Source organism: Egretta garzetta, unplaced genomic scaffold (genome assembly GCF_000687185.1).
Source record: "Egretta garzetta isolate BGI_Z169 unplaced genomic scaffold, ASM68718v1 scaffold447, whole genome shotgun sequence".
NCBI classification, from domain to species: domain Eukaryota; kingdom Metazoa; phylum Chordata; class Aves; order Pelecaniformes; family Ardeidae; genus Egretta; species Egretta garzetta.
This window is the reverse complement of record NW_009260397.1, coordinates 1,603,034-1,612,033: the sequence shown is the minus strand read 5'-3', so window position 1 is coordinate 1,612,033 and position 9,000 is coordinate 1,603,034.

Here is a 9,000-nt window from a genome sequence, read left to right as displayed (position 1 = left end):
CCAAACTATAAAAAACCCCAGTGAGTCTTTGAAGAAATGTCAATGTTTTTTAAAAATGTAACACACGTGCTCAGGCTTTCTCTCTGTACCTGCTATCTAATTTCCCTTCTCTCAATACCTCTGACCAACGCTGGGATCTTTCTCTGTTTGAGCTCTGCTATTTATGAATAGAGCAAGTCTTATCTGAAGGCTTGTGAATGCTTACAAGTACGAGGCAGCTCAGATGAACAATGTGCATAAATAGCAAATAGTTGAAGGACTGAGTCCTCGGAATAACAATTGAGAAGAGATGACCCTGTTGAATATGTGATGAAGCAAACAGCTTTCCTGCTTGTCCTTCTCTTTGCTTGCTGGCCCGGGTGAGAGTGTATTTCTGTTACAGGACTTGCCACGCAGAATTAAGTTCAGGTTGGCACTCAGAGGTGATCTCCTCCTGAATCCTGCTGATCTTACCAGGCTGAAGAGGTGCTTTTGGTAGGGTAATCTTTTGAAATGATGCTGAGGGCACCTGCAATAGAAATGATGATTTATTTCCTTTATAATCAGTGTTGCTGACTTCTGCTGCCTTGCTTTCTTCTCTACAACAGGCTGATTTTTTCAGGAGTAATCCTTAGTGCACTCACTTGCAAAAGGCTTGTAGGACCAGCTCCGTCTTTGACACGATTATCTCTAATGCTCTTCCTCCTCTTAGCGCAGCCCTCCTGAGTGTGTTCGCTAAACCAGATGTTCACTTCACACTTTGTGTTCCTCTGTATCCCTGAGCTACAAGGGAGAAAACCAGAGTGCTTGTTAACCTATGTAGTGCTCCTCTGAAAATGGAGTGCTGCCTCCCCCTCCTCACCAGGAGGAAAGAGCAAAGCTGCACCTGCCTGGTTGCATGGCAGAGGCTTCTTTAAGTGCTTTCCAGTCCTTCAATGGAAAAATCCTGGGAGTACAATGCTGTTGCTTATTTAATTACTGTTACCATGTAGTGTGTTCAGGGCAGCATTTTAAATGTAACTGGCATAAAGGATTTGGTAAATTCATTAGTTGTTCTGCTTGTAACAATTCCTGGGTCTCCCTGGTCCTACCTGGGGAAAATAATCCACTTATAACATCTTGAAAGAAGGCCTGGAGAGAGCCTGCTGAGGCCAGGGCAATTCAAAATATGTGGTGGTAATATTGATGCTCTCATTTTCTGCAGGGTTTCTGGAACTTGTTAGCATAAAAGATTTGATACCCTGGTTTCAGTGCAGAATAAGCATAAAAGTGCCCTTAGCTGTGTTTCCAGGAGGCAGCTACCACACATACGTTATCTCTGTAACATTTCAGTGATAAGGCATCTGTAGCTCTTTCCGTGAGATGGTTTAGTAAACCCAGCAGCAGCCTTTTGCCTTTACCAAGCTTGCCTGACTGACTCACAGAGAATCTATGGAGCTGCTTTTTGACTTTGCTGCAGAAAGTGGTGTGTAACAAGCACTGCAAAACCTGGTTGTTGGTATAGTAAGCATGAACTCTTTCATTTCATTCTTGTTGGGTTCTGGCTGCTCAGGTTCAGTCTTTCTTGGTCATCCCTGTGCTAGGCACCTGCTTCACATCAAGGATGTAGGCCAAAACACATCACTCTTTTGGTTCTCCCCCTTCGCATCCCTTGTGCATTGTGTAGGTAAATTCTACCCTCTCCCTGGGGGAAGAGGAATGTGGTCCTGGTGTGCACGGGGAGTACAGCACAGGGCCACAGTGCTGCCAAGGGAATTCAAGCCTGATTGGGAACAGCAGTGGCTCAACTTGGACTTGGGCAAGTGAGGGCTGTTCTCATGCATGTGGTGATCATGCTGCAGTAAAGATACGTATTTCTATGTGGTATTTCTGATGCTGTCATGAACCAGTACAGCTTCGTTACTAATGTTGACCTTTTCCCTGCCCAATGAGACATCCATCTGCAGCACCCAGTTGAAAGGTTCAGGAGAAGAGTATCCTGACACCTGTGGTCAAAAGCGGTCCCTTTTCCCCTTGCCGTGAACTGTCTCTGGTGATGTTTTCCAAATGGCAACCCTAAGTATGTAAAGATGCATGTGTTTTCTGTGAACACAGCTGCTGCTCTTGACCCATCTGCCAGAAATTCTGCTCTTCAGACACAGCTTGCTTCCTCCCGATGTCTGGCTCCCGGTTCCATCAGAAACAAACATTTTAACACCGCTTTTCTTAATGCAAAAGAACAACTAACTTTCCTTTTAAGGACGTGTTTCAGAGTATGAATGAAGCCAAGGATAGGCTGAATCTACTGTCAAATGGGTGTTTTAGTTTGGACAACTGTAGGAAATATTTGTCACTGTGGAAAATCTATTCTTCCACTGCATAAAAATTCTTTAACAAGTGTGTCTGGGCAATGCCAAACCTGGTTAGTGTAAGGTGAAGCTTCTGAGAGTCTCTGTCCTTCCTGCTCAAAAGAAAACTGAGTCCATGCTTTATCTTTAATTGAGTTGAGTATTGCTCTGGTGCAAGGGCTTTCTCAGCAACACCACCAATATTGGTAAAGGAGAAAGAACAGCAAGTCATTTTACTACTTAAAAGAAATAAGGAGTGGGGGGACACAAAGCAAAAAAAAAAACCAAAACAAAAACCAAATTAAAAAAAAACCCCAACTACAAAATACAAACTAAGAGCAAGCTGCTTTTAAAACACCTGCCTCTCACCTCTGCTAAAAGGGACATGTAACTGAATTACGGAGGGCCTGGATCACGCAGTCAGGAGTCTTTCCACATCATGGTCTTCTTGCTGCCAAGGGTGTGCTCACGAGATGTCCTCTAATTCTGTTAGGAGTACTCTTCCAGGAACCATATCATTATAGAGTTTGAAATTCTGGAAACTGAGTGGATGTAGTAATACAGTATAGCTAGCGCTCGCTTTCCTTCTTTGTGCTAAAAATGTCTCTGGAATGAGCTGCATCCTGGTCTGGCTGCTACTCCTGCTGGCTGGGGACAGCGGCTTCCGACCGGCTCCGCTCCTCTCCCCTCCTGGTGCCCCAGCTCCCTGACAGAGGCAGTGGGAAGGGCTCTGCAGAACTGGGCGAAGCCTTCTGCTGTCCTGCTGCACCTCTCTTCTCTTCAGGACTTGCTTCATCTTGCTGATAAAATGATTGCATCTTCTTCACGGGGTCATCAGTAGGGGCCTTGTGACCTTTTTGTCCTAGAGGTTAAATTTTTGACAGATGCGGGTGCTGCTGGACAGACAAAGCTGCTTTGGTCCATAGGCAGTGTTGCCTGTGCCTGGATCTTAATGAAGAGAGCATCTGATCGTGGTTGGGCTTTCTGCCTTATGGGGCTGTATTTTGATGGGCAATAGGGACAGACAGGAGGAAAAATAGCTTCAGCCTTTGGGCTTTCAGTTAGCACCTCTTAATTGTGCTGTTGGGGTTTTATTTTTGTGTGTGTTTTGGGGTTTTTTTGCATGAGCTGTGGTCTGGACAGTCTGCTTAGCTACCTCTGCTATTTGGTAAGTGTGTGCTCATTTAAAGAGCAGAATTTTTGAAACTGGAGTAACAACTTCCAAAATTCTTCCTGTACAGCAGTTCTTCCCATAAAGGAGCAGCGTTGCAGGACGGGTAGCAGCTTCAAGGGAGCAGCCCTTGTTCCCTTGAAATAGAGCTTCCTCGGTGCATGCTTTCTGCAGTACAATGATGTAGCTGATGCTGCCGTGTACCAGAAAGTATCTGGGCCTTCTTATTGTAATCATGTTTGTGCATTCAGACCAATTTTGATGGTTATGAAGGTTCAAAAAAAAAAAAATAAATCCCAGAGATCTTAATAAGCTAATTTGGTAACTGTTTGTGGCTTTTGTTGTTCCTCTTTGTTGTGAGGACAGAACTGGTTCACACTGATGAGTGCTGCATGAAAATTACATTATTAGTAATTACTGGTAATTTCTTGTCTGGAAGCTTCAGGTTTGTGGGAGCACTTAAATTCATTTGGGTTCTGTATTCCCTCTGGCTTTGCTGTAATGTCGCTCGGCACTGTGTACCTCAAGACACTTCAGCGGTTCCCTTTTCTCCATGGCAACTTCTCACAGCGGTTCCTGTATGGTAGACAGGCAGTTCTCTCTCTTTCTGCCTTGACGTGGTTTTTCTGCCCGGTCAATGTGCATCACCGTACTGTCCGGGTTTCCCTGTTGCGAAGGGAGCAGTGCCAGCCCTGGGCCATTAAGGATGTCCGTGCAGGGCGATGCCTCGGGGAGGAGGGGGAAGGTAGAGGACCAGTGTGCTTCACATTTTCCTCTCCCCCAAAGATAAATTGTAATTTTCTTTTTATTTTAAACGTGGTGTGGTAATGCAGTGGTTTTTGTCAGCTGGCAAAGCTAAGGATTAGTCATGGAGGCTTGTTTTGTTTTCTTCTAGAGAAGCTGGCAGAAAGGTAAAAAGAAAAAAGCGTACCATTTAACAAAAATCCCTTGAAAAACACAGCCCTAAACCCCCAACTTTTCAAACAGAATTACAGTATTTCTGTATTTGCTCTGCTTGGGGAGCATCACCTGGCTACACTGTCTCAAATCCCTTTTTTCAATTTTAATTAGGGACACTTCTGATTTTTTAATCATGCGTGGAAACATGCAGTGGAGGTAATCTTACCTGGCATAGCTAAAGAAATGGAAACAAGTGGAAATACTGCTTGCTTGTTCAGTTTGGGTTTTTTTTCCTGTACCAAGTACTGAGTTTTTTCATCAAAGATTGTCATTAGAATAGAAACACTTTTATTGTCCCATCAGATTAATAGAGTTGGACTCCTTTAAACAGGTATCTTCATTTTGATTTGGTTTCTGGCATCCTAGTTACTTCTACATCTGACCATGCTGCAGTATCTCCTTTCCTTTCATCTTCTCGAGTCTGACTGAAAGTAGCCTCCATCCAGGAAAGCTGAATGATGGAAACTTTTGCCACAGGTGAGCTACACAGCGTTTGTAGAGGAGGATGGCCCGTGGCTGGCACCTTGCACAGGACCCGCAGCCTGGGTGTTCACTTGCTGCCCTGCATGGCATCATCCCTGCCTGGGAATGCAGCCTGGAGGTGGGCGGCCACAGGGTCCTGTTTTCAGCCAGCTCTGGCAAAGGGTGGTTGTTTGAAATTTGCCTGAGAATAAATAGTAAGTATAGCCTGGGATATATTCTACTCTGCTCTGCTCTTCTTTTGGAAAACTAGTCATATTCCAGTGCTTGGCAGAAGCCAGCCAGCTCTATTGGGAGAGGCACAAACACGTATGAGGGAGGTAGGTGGTTGTCACCCTGGGTGAGGCAGTTCCTGCAGATGTTCCAAGTTTTTGTGAAATGAGCAACCCGAAAAAGCAGTGGGGCTTGCTTTTTTTTTTTTTTTTTTAAAAAGATTTGGTAAGCTTATCTAAATTTTCACACTGTTTGTTTTTGTCTAATGTGGAATTCTAACAACCAGGTATTCTTAATAAATATTGGATTTCTTACTGGTTGGAAATGATGAAGGGGTGGGGGCTCTGGGGTATAAGCCCATGGCTCCTTAGTCCAGGTGAGGAGATGGCAGCAACTTTGATTCCACGTGTCAGCATCTTTTAATGACTTTTTGTTCAGGAAGGTAAGCTAAAGGGCAAACAGCTTGTTCCTTAAGCAGTGGGCTCGCGGTCCAGGTTGGGTTTATATTTGTAGCTTTGTTTTGAATTTTGTTTTTATTGGCTAAAGAAATGCTTACGCTCTTCTCGTGCTCTGTGAACTCAGCTGCTGTGCCCTTCAGTGCCTCTGTACTTGGAGAGGGAGGAATGCATGTTATTTTGTGCGATGGAAGTGCCTATCTGTTTTCAGAGGCTCAAACTCTGTGAGATGTGTAAAACCTTTAAATCCCAAAATATCGTCAGAGTGACGCTAAACTTTCTTCTTGTCCAGATAAGTAATGGGAGATTTGCTCTGATTTGTAAAATAATAACTTCTCACTGGTTACTTCATGTAAATACTGACGGGTTTTTTAATAAATTGATTCTCCTCCCCACCCCCCCCGCTTTTGCAAGAGATATTTAACAGCACATGGAAAATGTGACTGACCCTTAAAGGTCAGATTCTAGTCTACCATTCTGCTTTTATTATCCTGCTTGTCAGAGAACATAACATATTTGCTCTGTCTCCTGTTCAGATTTGCTTTTTCATGTATATCTAATTTTTTCCACACGCAAATTTTAAATAGGTTTTCTATAAAATATGGTGGTAGTAAAGCTGTTCTCAGAATGTAATTTACTGTATTTTATAGCTTCTGATGGTCTTTTTTTAGTTTCTTGCTAATGATGATATTGATTGGAGCATGGCATTTTTATGCAGCTGAAAGGAAAGGTTATGCTATTACACAATTTTATTTTTTTTAAAGACTCCTCTCTTACGATAATAAACGTACACAGGCAACAGTTACCAGAACTCATTATTAAGTAGCTGTAAAACCTCTAACAAGACAAACCATTTAATGTATTGACTTGTTACTGTCTTTAGCTCTGCTTTTGAAGTGGTAGGTAGAATGTGTATATATATAGAAATTAATTCCAGAAAAAAACACATCCATCAGACTGAAGTATTTTTCAAGACCCAAAAAGCAATCATGGTGTTTTTCCTAAGCAGGAAAGTCATGTGCTGTCTATGAAAGATGCTAGTGGTAAAGCTTTGGCTTACCAAAGGGAAAAATAGGGGCAATCAGCTCATAACATCACAACCATAATAGGAGAGCAAGATGCACACATTGCATTCTTGCTCATGTAGCTCCGCATTTGACGACTGGCATGATTCGTAGGCTTGTATAAGCTGAGCAGAGGGAACAGCAAGGATTCAGTGGCGTGAGCTGCTCGGTGTAACTTGCACATGATCTGAGTGCGTGTGTTCCTGGAGCGAGCGATGCTGAGATGGGCTGCTTGAGCAGAACAGTGTTTCTTTAAGTACTGCAGGCTGCTTCGTGTTGTGCCACGGTAAGCAAGTTTGCTTTTTATTGCATGAAGATGGTGCTTGTCGTGGGAATTTCTGTAGTCCCGGCGACAGTCACACTAAAATTTGTTGTTCTTTGAGCTAATGAGCCTGAATCAAACATCTCTGACCTTTTGAAAAGTGTTCGTGTCCAGATTTGCTTCCAGACCTCCTGGGATTTGGCTTGGCTTTTATTTCTGGCTTTTGCAGAAAGGTACTGTAGTGTGTCGTCAATGGAGCTTGGCACCGGGCAAGCTGTGGATGTTATTCCTCTATCTGGGAAGGGTTTGGAGATGCATCAGGCATCTCATCGAATGATTTGGTTTGTAACAACCAACCTCCTTCCGTGCATGTTTGCGCGCCTCTCCCAGTAGAGCTGGCTGGCTTCTGCCAAGCACTGGAATATGACTAGTTATCCAGAAGAAGAGCAGAGCATCCTGAATTATTTAAAAGCCATCACTTAGTGTTCTTGACGGGTTTGTTTTATTTTTTTTTCTTTTTCTTTTTCGTTGTCACACAAAAACACTTCTTGGAAGTAGGCAAGTGTGTGGTGAAACATATTTAGGCTCTTTTTTTTTTTTTTTTTTCCCCTGGGACTGGCTTATTGGCTTACAGCTGAAAATTTCTGCCATGTCTAGAATGTGGCTTCTTTCGCATGTTTTTTCTCTGCAGGGAGGTTTGTTTCACCAAAAGAATCAATTGCTTTTCTTTCACGTGCCAGTATTTGTTTGCTTAACTGATCCTGCTAATGAGGAAAATGTATGTTCTGGAAGGCTTTATCCATCTAAGAAAAAGTTAAGAAAGTTCCTTCCTGTTTAGTGACACTAACAAGAACATCCCTGAGTAGCAGGGAAGAAAGTTGCTTATAACGCCCAATGCATTTGTCACCTGAGGGACTGAAAAAAGTTTTGTTCGCATCAGTTTGGCGTTAAATGTGTTACCTGTGAATGCCTGAGCTACTGGAGAACTGGGAAGGATCTTGCACATGTATATCTTTCCCACCAGAATTACTTAGTTTACCATGTGTGTTTTATCTTGTCAGCTTTTTGAGGCTTTTCTCTTTCCTGCTGTGGTTTCTATGGAAATGTCATGGGTTTGGGTGGTGTGTAGTAACCCTCATGACTGCAGCACAGTCACTCTCTGTATTGCTTAGCTTGTGCTAATTTTGTGCTTGAATCGTGCTTCAGGAAAGGGGCAGAAGGTGCCTGGCACTAACTAGGGGTGCCAGTTACAGAAACAGCAATCCAAAAGAGATGCCTTCTCTATCTCCTGGAGTTGAGAAGATTAAGCCAAAAAGCATCAGAAGGCAACATTACCAAGCGGACTTGAGGATGGAACTTATGGTCACCAGTCCCCTGGTGTATGATGCATGCTAGAAGCCATCTGAGGGATGGGACGGTTGGTTTGGGGAGTGGAGGAGGAGAAGAGGCTTCTGTGGCTGACCCAAGAATGACGTTTCTGTCAAGTGTAGGGTTTGTCTCTACCACCTTTTTCAGAAGAATCAGTACATGCTAAAACATCTAAGGGAACTGGGAGCGTTCCTAGCTCTGTGCACAAAGCTACAGGCATTTTAAAATAAAAACTGTTGACATTTCTTTCAACTCTCCTCATTTTGAGTCAAAGCATCCTCTTTTCTAGTATTTCTCAACACTGAGAACACCAGACTGGGCAGCGGAGATATTTTAGCTCTGCATACAGGACTAGTGGTGTCTTACGGGGGAAAAAATGAGGCACCTTGTGTTCCAGCAAACCAGCAACTTGCCATTCACAAAAAAAAAAAGCATGTGGTATTGTCTAGCTTGATGGTTCTGTGTTGAACAAGGCTTTTAATCTGGAAATACTGTCAATCACCTTCACAGTTGAAGAGCTTTAAGTGGGCTGTGCTTGCTGTTGCCATAACTTTGTGCGTGCTCATCTGCCATACCAGCTTAGGGAGCTTCTTCCAAAGAACTGTTTAGTACAGATGGCAGATACTGTAAGTGTCTTTGGGTATAAGAACTTAACTGTAAATGTATAAATGCATTTAGTTAACTAATCCCCTCCCACTTTGAGTAGGACTTTAAGTGATAA